Genomic DNA, 12,765 nt, shown 5'->3' with positions numbered 1-12,765 from the left:
GCATCCTCTTAGAATCACAGAACTGTTTCAGTTGGAAGGGTCCTTTAAAGGCCAAGTCATCCAACTCTCCTGTAATGATCAGAGACACCTACAGCTAGATCAGGTTGCTCAGAGCCCCAGCCAGCCTGACCTTGAGTGTTTCCAGGGACGGGACATGTATCGCCTCTTCAGGTAACCTATTCCAGTGTCTCACCACTCTTTCTGTAAAAAACAATTTCTTCATATCCAATCTACATCTCCCTTTTTTTAGTTTGAAACCATTTCTCCTTGTCCTATCAAAACAGACGCTGCTAGAGGGTCTATCCCTTTGTTCTTATATCACCCTTTTATACTGAAAGGCTGCTTGCTACCAGGTCTCCCCAGAGCCTTCTCTTCTTCAGGCTGAACAGCCCCAGCTTTCTCATCTCATCCCACGTGCAAGGACATGAGCTTTTGAGGCACTGTACCAACACTTCAGTGTTTCCATACAAAACAGTCTTCAGTATTCAAAAGTTTTATTTAAAAAACATTTTTGTTTATCTCTAAGCACGGATTAATTTCCAGTTTCTGTCAACAAAATAAAAAGAAAAACACGAAACAAAGAAAGAAAAAAGAGTCCGCCTGACGGCGAAGCCTAAAAATAGACATGCATATTGTAAATAGTGAACTGTCAGGTAAAGGCTTTGGATTGAAGGTTCAGATGAATAATGTGTTTGCTTTTCCTGCTTCAATACTTTCCTGCCGTTATCACTGTACAAATAAGTCAGCGCTGGCTAATTACTCTGATGGCAATTTCCTGGGAGCGGGTACTTAAGCAGCAGCCCAGATTTATCCCCAGGAAGGTGAGGAGTCTCTATGCCCTCCCCTGAGCCACCCGTGGTCCCAACACTTGTACAAGGCAGCCTACAGGTTCCCAGTGCTGTGTTTAACTCTTGCAAATGGCAGATTCCAAGTGGGATTTGTGCAACAAAATCGGATTTACTCGTGGGAGCCTTGAGCAAAGGTGCTTCTTGTATACGGACCCATACTTGCATGCACGAAGAGACAAAAGATGGGAAGGGAAAATTCTGTGAAGTATTTTACAGTGCATCAACAAACTAGTCTGAAGCCCCTGTTCAGACTTCCGAGCCAAAATCACCCCACATGGCTCATGGAGCTTTTATTTATGGGCAACTACATCAAAGAGCCACCTAAACAATGCCTGTAATGCCTGTGGTTTCTGCCCTTTTTTTTTTTTTTTTTCCAGTTGGTAGTTATACAGCCACGGATTTGCACCATAATGCAGTCAAGCACATTAGAACAAAGATGAAGGAGGAGAGAGGAGGGAAAAAACTGTGCTGTTACCTGTGTTACATACAAAGCAGCAATGAATTTCTGTACAAACCTTTGGTGCAACCCAAAATCACAGGCAGGCTGGCTGCTAACACACTGCTTTTGCAGTACAAAACCATCATCCTCCCTTTTTCAGTCTTTCATGGTCTTTTTATAGGTGGTTGGCTTGCCCTGGATTTATTGTATTATCATTCCTTTCTTCTTTCACTGGAAAGGGTTAAGCGACCTTTCAGATCCTCCCTGGATGCAACCCCATGCATAACAAGAAAGCTTCTAGCCCAGTGAAAACAACTTGAAAGAAGGGCAGTGACCCAGGCACAGGCTTAAGTTTCAGGTCACAAAATCCCTGCTCAGAACCATCCGTCTTTCTCTGGCCACAAGTTTGCGGCGAGTCGCCTCCCATTAGAGTGATTTGTCTGCAGGGCTTACAGGGAAACATATTTTTGGGGCCTGTTACCATCCTGTCTTGAACCTCAGGTATGAGCTGTGAACACAATACGGACACAAGATCCCACTGCATTCAGTAGTGTTAAAATATATTCACTACTAGGAAAACAACCCTCTGCAATAGTGAGATTTACATTTACTCTCAACTTCTGCAACCCTAGAGGGAAACTCTGGAAGGAAATGAGCACTCATAACGTCTGTCCACATGCACACCACATTGCATGGCAGAATCAAAGCCACTTCACCAATGCTGGGACTCCGTGCTGTGCTCCTAAAGGCCCTGTATATAAGAAGAGAAGGGGTTTGGTGTCACCATACACTGAGCCTGGGAACAGCAGTGGTGCTGGGAAGGAACTATGGTTGAGCATCAACAGAAGGCCTGATGCCCAGCTCCTTCATGGCATTATGTGTGGTAACCTTCAGTGAGCACAGCCAGTGAAAGCTGCACAGAAATACAGCTGCTGGGAGTGAGACCTTGGCTGATGTGGGACAAGAAGAGTCAATGATCAAGCTTTGGTCAAGCATTGGAACGGGGTGCCCAGGGAGATGATGGGAGTCCATATCCCTGAAGGTATTTAAGAGACATGTGAATGTGGCAGTAAGGGACACAGTTTAGTGATGGGACTCGATAGGTCAGGTTGATGGCTAGACTCAGTGATCCTGAAGGTCTTTTCCAACCTAGGTGATTCTGTGATTCTAAGAAGGACAAGAAAGGCCAGCAGGGGCATCCTGTTATGACATTGGCACTTAGCTCAGCTCTTCTCAACCTCACACTTTCATGTTCTGGTCTTGCTCTGGATTGATGTTGTTGAAGGGTATAATGATGGGACCCAAATAACGAAAAAAACTCAAGGATGTGAAAATATCATTGAAAACTCTCCCAAGGAACACGGTGCATGTGCAGGTTAGTTGGGTGCAGAGACTTCCCTTCACCAAAAAAACAGAGCAGGTAGGCAGAAAGCTCGAGGAGGTGAACAACCCATGACATTGTTTCCATCCATTTCTCCTTTTCAGCCCTGTAAACACATGCCAGTTTGTGATGCAAAACCTGCACCAGGGAACTCCTGCAGATGAACAACTCAGGCAAAGATTTTTTTTTTTTTTTTTTAATTCAAAAACTGCTGAATTTGCCTCCACTACTAAGTGATGGCTTTCTGTACAATCCCACAGAACCCAAGAAACCAACCGTAAATACGAGTTGCAAACTTAAAAGCAGTTATTTCTGACCAGATCTTAGAAAGAGTTAAACACTTGGCCAAAGTTCCGTGTGCACTGGAGACAAGAGGTGCATGAGCTACAGCATCATCAAGCTGGACAACTTCATCCCTTTTCCTGACCAAGAAGTATTGGATGAATAACACAGTGGCTGAGGTTGGCAGGGACCTCTGGGCCCATTTGCTCCAAGGAAGGACAGCCAGAGCAGGGTGACCAAGAGCATGTCCAGGTGGATTTCAAAGATCTCTAAGGAGGAAGACTCCACAACCTGAGTGTGTGTGAGATAGCAATGGTCCCTAAAAGTGGTTTCAGAGACACAAATTTTGGGAGCAATTTGTTCGTAACTGAGAACAGGAGTCACTGAATACATACTCTGCTTCCCCTCCATGCACACATACATCCATTTGCTGCTCACCAAGCTATACATATAACTCTCCCTCTCCCTGCATACAGTTATGGATATGTATCTACTTATATTTATGTCCTTTTGATATCCATGAGGATAAGAAAGGGGTGAGCACAGGCTCCTGCCCCACAGCCCCAGCCCTCCTGCCTTCGAGAACTGCCTGAAGCTCCCACAGCTGGGACCAGACCCACCGAGCCTTGGTTCAGCTGCCAGCCCTGAGCCCCATTACTTCTCTCCAGCAGCTCTTGAAGCTCTGTGCAGAGGCCACGGGAATGCATGTAAATAAATAACCCCAGCCTCTGCTTCCACCCAGGCACCATTTAAAATGAGACTATTAGTGAGAAGAGCAGGGAGGAGACTAAAATCCCAGCCCTGAACTGCAGGAAGGTTCCAGCCAGGCTCTCGCCCAGCAGCTGGGCTGAGTCACCCCGCACAGGAGGAAGGCTTTCACCATCCATCATGCCCCAACAGGTCGCAGCCATAACGGGTTCCTCACCACTGGGCACAACCTGGGGCCGCCAGCCAGGGCGAGATCTGGTGAGAACAAGCCCTAGGGAAGAAACTCAGCTCTGCCCTGGGTTTGCAGCCTGTCTGCTGGGTGGTGAACCAGCCTCTGCTCCGCACCCGCCCTGCCAGACGAGAGCCGACCCACAGGGCGGGCAGGCATGCAGAGTCACACCCGTTCCCAGGAAGGTTCAATGCCATTGAGAGCCAGCTCTGGAGCCAGGGTGCCTGCAAGAAAGAGGAGCAAATTGGTAATTTTTGCTTTGATGCTCTGCCACTCCAGCAGCAAAGCCCTACAGTGGGGAGGAAGAGGAGGAAAAGGAGGAAGAGGAAGGCTGGGCTGCCAGGGCTCACCCCTGTTCTCCTGCCTGTGCAGGCACATGGGGCTGAGCTCACAGCAGGTGAAGATCATGGGAGGGAGCAGCAGCACAGCAGTGTCACCACTGAGCAAGTGCCCACCATTCTGCAGCGCTGGCCATGCCTGGCATCACTCAGCTCACCGAGCTCCTCCGTTCACCACAGCCCAACGGACCCAGGTACAGATCCGCATCAGCCATGGCTCTGAAACTCATGAGCTGGCGAGGAAGGCTGGCACCCAGTACCCGACTGCATCGCATGGCTGTGCATCACACTAATACATCAGCATGAGATGTTCTGGCTTTATTTATTTTTCAACTCAGTAGAATCTGTACTTCTTTTAACAATGTCGAATTTGGGATCCTGGGGAAAAGAAGGTTTCTCCAGGCACACGGTCTCAAGCCATGCTGTATTTCCTGGCACTGCAGTGCTGCACAGAGGCAAGTTGTTCTGAAGGGTTATGTGGGTACAGAGCTTATTACGAAAGAAAACAAAAGACACATGTGCAGAAAACTAAAACAGAGGGTGCCCTTTTCATCTAAAGAGGTTATGTTCCAGGAGACACTGGTGTTTTTTATCAGCGTTGTCACTGCTGTTAGCTCAGTAATGATGTCAAGCATCACTCAGCAGCAACAGCAAGGTTCAGGGCCTTGCATTAACCACAGTCTTGATCTACCTCTAGGAAGCCGACAGTAGCAACGGGATCAGAATAAATATAAAGGTGATACAATGGAAAAGATTTCCTGGTGCCATTCCTGACACTTGCATCCTTTCCCTTCTTCCACTCCTCTTTAACTCTCCCCAAGAGATCTCAAACTCTTTAAACCTGCTCCAGCCCTGGGACCACCACCTTCCTGATGGCAAGCTGCAACTCAGAGAGGTGCCCGCTGTCCCTGCTAATACAGCCTGCTAAGACTGAACTGTAAGACTTGTTTCATTTGTTTCCATCCTCACCAGAAAAGAGCTCTTTTTAAATCCTGAGGAATGCTGAATTTGTGGAAGGAGCAAAAGTTCTCATAGAAGGAGGCAGGGGTGTCTGTTTTCCCATCCAGGAAATAAAATCAATACCAGCAGGTGTCTGCAAGCATAAAGCGCCATCTGGGTCAATGAGGATTTATTTCTGCTCCACTGTTCTGCTCCCATTGTCCAGTCTCAAACTCTCTGAGTCTAAAGGGACTGGATCATGGTTAAACCAGTAAGCACCAGGACAGGAAAAGACAACAAACACAGTATTGCAACATGGAAAATACCTCCCCCGACAACCACTTTGGGTCTGGGAGTGACCCAGCAATCAACTCCAGCTGTTCATCTTTCCTGAAATGCAGGGGCTGAAGGAGCTCCGTCTGTAGCCAGTAAAGAACAGGAGGGTTGGGGCAGAAGCACAGGTAGGAGCTGGCTCCGATTTCAAACTGTCATGATGGGAATTGTGAGGGCGAGGGAAAGAAGACAGGTGGAAGAGCTGCACTGACACAGAAAGTCTGGAAGCAGAAGGGGAAGATTTAGATTCAACCGCAAGAAACTCACTGGGGTCTTCCTGTAGTCTCCACAGATGTAACTTTTGTTAATAACAAATAACACAGCCATGCCAGAAGACCAACAACCTGGACATGGCACTCATGTGCACCACATCAATCCTGCCTTCATATGGCTGCAGTGTTCCCCAAATTCCCAAAGACTCCCCCATCTCTGTCCAGCCCAAGGCAGCAGATGGCCTGGACATGGACAACAGAAATGCCCACAATGAGCAGAACTCCAACTGGAGGACGACCAAGATCACAGAACCATAGGAAGATCTGGGTTGGAAGAGACCTCAAAGCCCACCCAGTCCCAACCCCCTGCCATGGGCAGGGTTGCCACCCACCAAATGTATCAGGGTCCCTTTCAACCTGGCTTTGAACACCTCCAGAGATGGGGCAATCAGAGCTGCTCTGGGCAGACTGTGCCAGTGCCTCACTGCCCTCTCAGTGAAAAAAATTGTCCTAGCGTCTTACCTAAATCTTTATTTTAGTTCAAAGTTGTGAGATGAAGCGATGTATTTCTATTCTCCTACATGCTGTGAAGAACTGCTGCTTGGCAATCCAGGGCACTAAATGTGTCAAGTGGAGAGAACAGTGTTTCTCATTTTGCCACAGACACATGAGGCTCCTGTTTACTCTTCTTTAATTAATCCACTTGCTCTATTGACCCCAGGCTGCCCACCCCATCCCCTCATATTCCTCACATTAATTCAGTTGTCCTTCTCTTAACCTCCTAAACTATCTTGCAAATGAACAACTAAAGGATTACTACTTTAACAGCTAAGGATGATGTGTCCAAAGTTCACACCTCCTGAGAAGTCTGCCAACGTTACCACAGGACAGGACAGGAGCTATCCATCAGTGATGCCCATGACCAAAAATGAATGTGTCTGACAATGGAGCATGGAGGGCTACTTCTGCTTCAGCTCTATCTGGATGAAGCACAGGAACAAGGCAATAATGTCCCGACACTGGGTGCAGAAGCACTACGCCTGAGCATCTCAGCTCCATCCCAGTGCAGGTATGCAACAACCACTTCACCATCACGCAGACCTGCTGGGAAAGAGGGTTGAACTAAGATTTCCCGGTATCAGTAAGTGCAATTGCAATACTCTGAATGCATCCCAGCTTTGAAAGCACCACTAATTTAACCCTTCAGGCACAACAGTCTCCCAGCAGCATGCATCACTGGAAGTGCTGGTATTCCCAGATAGTGGCAGGACAGACTGACTGGGTTAGGCTGCATCCATCCTCACTAAAGACCCTTCAAGGCAGCATCCTTTAAGGACAGGACTTAAATAAAAACCTCCACACATCTCTGGGGCTCACACGCAGCTGCTTCTGTTACACTGTCAGCATGACTGTCCGTGGGCAGCTCTCTCCTGGAGGCAAAAGCCGGAGCCACCGTGTCTCTGCACACACACGCAGCGAGCATGCAGCATTCACCTTTGTGGTACGGATCCGGTGTCACTGGTTTCCCAAACTTCCCAGGCCCTTTGGCTTCACATGAAACCTCAGCAGCAAGGCTGGAAGTGGTGACGGTGGCAGTTGGCCATGCAGAGGTCCGCATTCCTCCCCTGGGAATGGGCAGCACTTATAAACCAAAAAGCCGATTTTACTGCATCTCTCACATTCTTAACAAGCCAACAAAAAACTCTTGTTTTTTCTGTTTGTTTGTTTGTCTTCCTTTCTTTTCTGAAGTGGCAAGGCTTTTAGGATCAGTATTTGATTTTTAAATGCCAAGGTACTGTTAGGTGCGTCTGGGAACGATTAACATTAAGCACAAAATATAGAAAAATGAAAGGGAAATGCATTCCCCAGCACGATACATAGGAGCTAGGCTATGACTGTACTCCTCCCTGCCCAAACTCCACAGCTAAAAAGCATGCCTCCTTCTCACCATCCAAGCACTAGGTTAAAGCAGGGAGGCTGTGGGCTCACAGGACAAGGGACAGCCCCACACTGACACAGCCACCCCACACTGACAGCTACTTTGCTCCTCCTGGCTCCAGTTCTTCTCCCCAGCTGCACCGGGAGGGCAGACGGCCAGCTCAGCCAGCCAAGAGGTGCAATTACCATTAAAGCTAAGCAGGCTGGAGCAGGGGAGAGGAGAGGACTCCCCCTCCAAATGAATAGGTTTAACGCCACTCACATTCCTGCATTCCTCCACAGCCCTGCAGTGAATAAACCCTCACAACTGCTAAAAATGAGGCGGTTTCGGTTAAGCTGCGTGAGTGTGTGTGTGTTTTGTAACCTTACACCTTTGCAGACAGAGCCCTGCTATGTTTGTAATCTAGGAGCTGAGGTTTTCCAGAGCCAGCTCGTGTAACCAGGAGGAGACGTCAGCACATGACTATTTTATGGGAATAGGATCCCATCACAAGTGTGCAGCGATGGAATGGGAGCATGCAGAGGCACCTCGCTGTGCAGCACAGGTCCATGACACACACACACACACACACTAAGCCGATGCTGATCATGTTACACTCAAACCTTTTCACTATCTTTATAGGTTGAGCTACAGAGGATCCAGTCTGGGTCTGGATGCACTAACAGTACTTGTTTGTTCATGGTTTTGCTGAAAAATGCAGCGGGTTTTTAACCAAAGGTCAGAATTCCCAAGAATCCTGCCTTGCTCCTTTCCTATCTCTTCATAATTCCCCAGCCCAACTTCAGGTCTCCCTTCTGTGGGTTTTGACCATGGTCCCATTCTTCCCTACCTTCCCTTCACCTCCATCAAAACACACACCCAGATCTTCTCCTCACACATGACCCACAAACATCCCTCTCTACTTCAGTTCAAAATAATGTCTTGGGACATCTTTTGGATGCCCTTTCATCCAGCATCCAAATCCACTGCTGCCATCCAAGCTTTTATTTTCCCATATCCCAGTCAACCCAACAACCCTTCCTTCAGAAATGTAACATCTATTTTCTCTATCCCACTTCACCTTTTCAAAGATCCCCTCTTTCCCTACCTCATCACACAAGAGCTCCCTAACTCTCAAGGCCTAACTCAGACCCTACACTGTTACCTGCTGCTCACTCTTACAAAATCTACTTCTTTGCAAGCAGGTCTCCTGGGCTAATCAATATAAAACATGTTGACAGGAAATACTTTCTCCTTTCCTGCTCCCTTTCTTGCCTGGTAGGAATTCCCCTGATATCTGCCAAACAATCTCACTGACTTCATCAAAACTCTTTTTTGCCATGACATTTACAAGAAACCTCACAGTAAGTGTCCTGGTGTCCTGAGATGCATCTGACAAGATGATCAATAGCATCCTGGCATTTTCATTTTACTCCCCCATCTGCATGTATCCAACCACATCCTTCTGTCAGTGTTCCAGACCATGACCTCCTTGGGGGATGGACAGTCTTTGATTCACCATTTGTACAAGGTGAATGTTGGAGCACAGTTAATGCTCCTCTTGTCACAGTGGCGTGAATAGCATGTTTAACACCCATCAAGGTCTGATATCCCTTCGTACTATGTATGAATCCTACATTTACAGCACAGAAAATGGCCCAAAAGCCCACTCACAAAATGTTGCCAGGAGACCACAAGCTACCTGCTGGCATTTCACAGTGCAATAAGAGTCTGTCTGTACTTCAGTCAGGTGCACTGTTGTTGCATCTGGGTATATAAAATGTCTCACTTGTTCTCAGTTAAATCACAGAAGATTCCTACCTGTTACTATGAGCATCTCTACATCACTCTTGGTAGCACAGAAGGCATCCTATGGCCAGGAACACACATCAGGCAGCTCTGACATTGGCAATTCAGCAAAGTAGCTTTGCAAGGCTCTATGTATGCTACTCAGCAGATGTACAGGCATCTTCAAAAAAAAACCCAAAAAACAAAAAAAAACCAAAAAAACAAAAAAAAAAAAAAAAACCACATTCCTTGTGGATACAACTTTCCCTTGGCTATGTCTGTTCAGAAAGGACTTCCATGGCCAGTCCATCTGCAATGCTAAGGGGGATGATCCTGCCCCACATCACTGCAGGTGCCACCAGCTCAATGCCTAGTGAAAATCCAATAGTCATATGAGACGTGCGTTGCATCACTTTTTTGTTTGTTTTGTTTTTCATCATTATTTGAACTTGGTTTGAGTCTGCACAGAAACAAGAGAAGCCAGGCACAAGCCACAGACAACGCACTAGACCTTAGAAATAAAGTGAGAGCTTTCTTACCGCTTTCAGTGCTCCTTGCTGGGACTCAGCCCCATCACTGCCAACCTGCCCCATGCAGGGGGAGTTGCTTTGCTTTCCCCCAGGCCCCAACTAGAGCCTCAGACAGAAGCATTTTCCATGGCTCAAAACAAAAAATTTTGCAAATACACACACAAAAGTGTTTCTTGGGCTAGACTGTGTTTTTCATGTTGTAATCACCTGCCCTTTAAGTCACTACCAGAGCTTTTGGCCAGAGTTGCTCCAAAGATGAAAACACTTTTCTCTGAGAAGCAACAGGATTCTGCTTAGTTGAATATCAACAACTCCTTCTGTTTTATTAACACAGTACTTTTAAATTGCAGGCATTTTCAGCATCACTTTGATTATAGCTATGCATGTTCTATATGTCCAGTGCTAGGGGCAGCCAAAGGCAAGATCTAGGACTGAGACGAGCAGATGGAGCAGGAATTTCACGGAATTCTAGTGGGACACATCTACCTAGACATGTTTGGGCAGACCTTGGCTTGCTCCACTTGTGCTAAGGTCAACTGGACTCAATTCAGCTTAAGACAAAAGCCATGGAGCCACATGAACACAATACTCTGCCCAAGCTTGTATGTTTGAGGTGCGTGCTCTGGGCAAATGCCAAGCAGACTTTGATTCTGCCTTCCACAACAGTTCCATGAGAATGGGAGGGTTAAAAACCCACTGTGGACCCAGTAGGATCCAGAAATTTCCTAGCAGGCATAACCAATAACTACTAGAAAGAACAGATTTAAGTATACAACTCTGCCCCATCTGAATGGTGGCTTTCAAGCTAATTGCTTTGGAAACTTGACAGAGATCTGTATAGCATACCATACAAGTTCATGGAAAACAACTAAGAAAGGCAAGCTTATTGTCAGGAGGCTTCCATTTCCTCAAGAGGAACTCACATTTCCACAAAACTAAATAAAAATATTTAGGAATCCACAAGGTGAGAATGGTGGAAAACCAGTTAAAGGGTGTATTTGGAAGATATATAATGAAGGGAAATCCACCATTGGGTGGCAACAGCTGCTTAAAACCCAACCCAAACAAAACCCCCACAACAACAATGACATCAGTGTTATGGTTTGCAAGGAATAGTTTATTCAACAAAAAAAGAATTGTTCACAGGGAAGTAAGTGAACTGAAATTTAGCCAACACAAAGGTAAATGCAAAAGCACAAAAGCTTAAGATCCTAAGTGATCATCAAAAGTCAACCCCAACATGCATCTCTTAAAGAAGGGAAAACAGCCATTTACTGCATTGCCAGCTTCCCTGTGTACAGATGGCACCTGGACGTGCACGATGAACCATCCCAGCAACCACCAGGCTCAATTGCATTTAGCTTGAGTGCCTCAGTAAATACATGTGAAGAAAGCATATTTCTATATGTACATGGGTGTCAAGACAACCAGACACTGAAATAAAAGGAGATGATGTACTGGACTTTTTCCTTCTGTTGAAGTAAAATTATACCCTATGTTGTGCTTATCTGTGGAGGGTTTGAATTCATTTCAGTACAGCTTGAAGGGCTGTTCCAGTTTGGCAGGATGCTTGCAAGCAGCTCATCCTAATGGAACAATTCTGATTTTCCCTAAGGATTTCAAGCTGCCTCAGACAAACAACAAAAACTATTATCAGGTATCAAACATTTATTTTCTCTCTTTTCAGAAGGAAAAACATGTTTTGCTACTCCTTGCCTCTGCATGAACAAGCCAGCTAAGAAAGAAGAGAAGATAGCCACTTGGTCTAGGATAAGAGGAATGGAATACATGCAAGAAGTTTTTAAAATTGCACAAAATGCACAAGTGGGAAAGAACAGTGAATGAAGAGACAAAACAGCAAAACGCCCTTTGAAGTGGTTTACAGAAAGGGCTCCAACACAGCCACGCATCAACCTGAATTAGGGATGCTGCTCTCCCAGCTCCGTGCTCTACCAGCACCAGTGCTGAACTAAATTCCTTGCAGTGTGTTGCGCATCCCACCCTGAGTGGTCCAGCAGCCAAGCCACTGTGGGACATGTGCCCCGTGAGGTGGCTCAAAGGTACAGTTTGGTGGCTTGCAGTTTGCACAGTTTCAGTGTGGTGATGCAGAACCAAGCCAAAGTGATGAGTTTGGTAGAAAGACCTCATGAGGCACAGGCAACCAGTGCCCAGGAATGCACAGCCCTGGGGCAGGGTGTGGGGACATTTCAGTAGGGATGAGTCAGAGCATGCAGCTCCATAGGGTCTAGGTAGGTTTTGATGGCTGGACTTGCTGGGCACTCATCCCACGGAGAAGCCCACATCTGAGCTGGATCAAAAGCATGCTGTGGGGCCATCCCATGGTTCCAGGAACGGGTTTTAATGGTCATGAAACCCCAGTACGCGAAGGAGATGGAAGTGGGAATTTTCACAGTTCCCTGGAAGGAGGTTCACGTGGAGGAGGAATGAGACTCTCAGTAGCTGCTGCAGTTGGTTTCCAATCCAGAACACTGGCAAATGGTGGGTGTAAAGAAATTACTGAGGCTCCAATTTTGTGGCTTTCTGCTGTCTTCTGTATAAAGCAAGTTTGAGTACTAAGACACACACACACACACAAAAAAACAAAAACAAAAAACAAATAAAACCAAAAAAACATAATGAAACAGGAAAAAAAAACAACCGAAGTGATAAATACCTCATGTTTTGAAGAGCCAGTGCTCCTAAAATAAACCATGCACAGTCTCGTTGCTAACTCAACATTGCAAAGAAATATATTCACCAGCCAGAAATGAAATAAATGCATTATTCCCCACACCTCTTTTGCTCTTTACTTCTCAATGA

The 12,765-nt window shown here is 46.4% G+C and overlaps 1 long non-coding RNA gene across 5 annotated transcripts in view; it reads right to left on the bottom strand.

Moving 5' to 3' along the window:
• Positions 1-11,041: 11,041 nt before the first annotated feature.
• LOC100858809 overlaps positions 11,042-12,765 on the bottom strand; it is an 81,124-nt gene continuing 79,400 nt past the window's right edge. For all 5 annotated transcript variants that reach the window (XR_001465520.4, XR_005857396.2, XR_003074066.3 and 2 more), the window contains one exon: positions 11,042-12,518. This is a non-coding gene — a long non-coding RNA (uncharacterized LOC100858809). The remainder of the gene's footprint in view (positions 12,519-12,765) is intronic.

The sequence above is a fragment of the Gallus gallus genome, chromosome 2 (assembly GCF_016699485.2).
Source record: "Gallus gallus isolate bGalGal1 chromosome 2, bGalGal1.mat.broiler.GRCg7b, whole genome shotgun sequence".
NCBI lineage: Eukaryota > Metazoa > Chordata > Aves > Galliformes > Phasianidae > Gallus > Gallus gallus.
The sequence above is the reverse complement of the archived record's forward strand: the minus strand, read 5'-3'. Positions and strand labels throughout refer to the sequence as shown.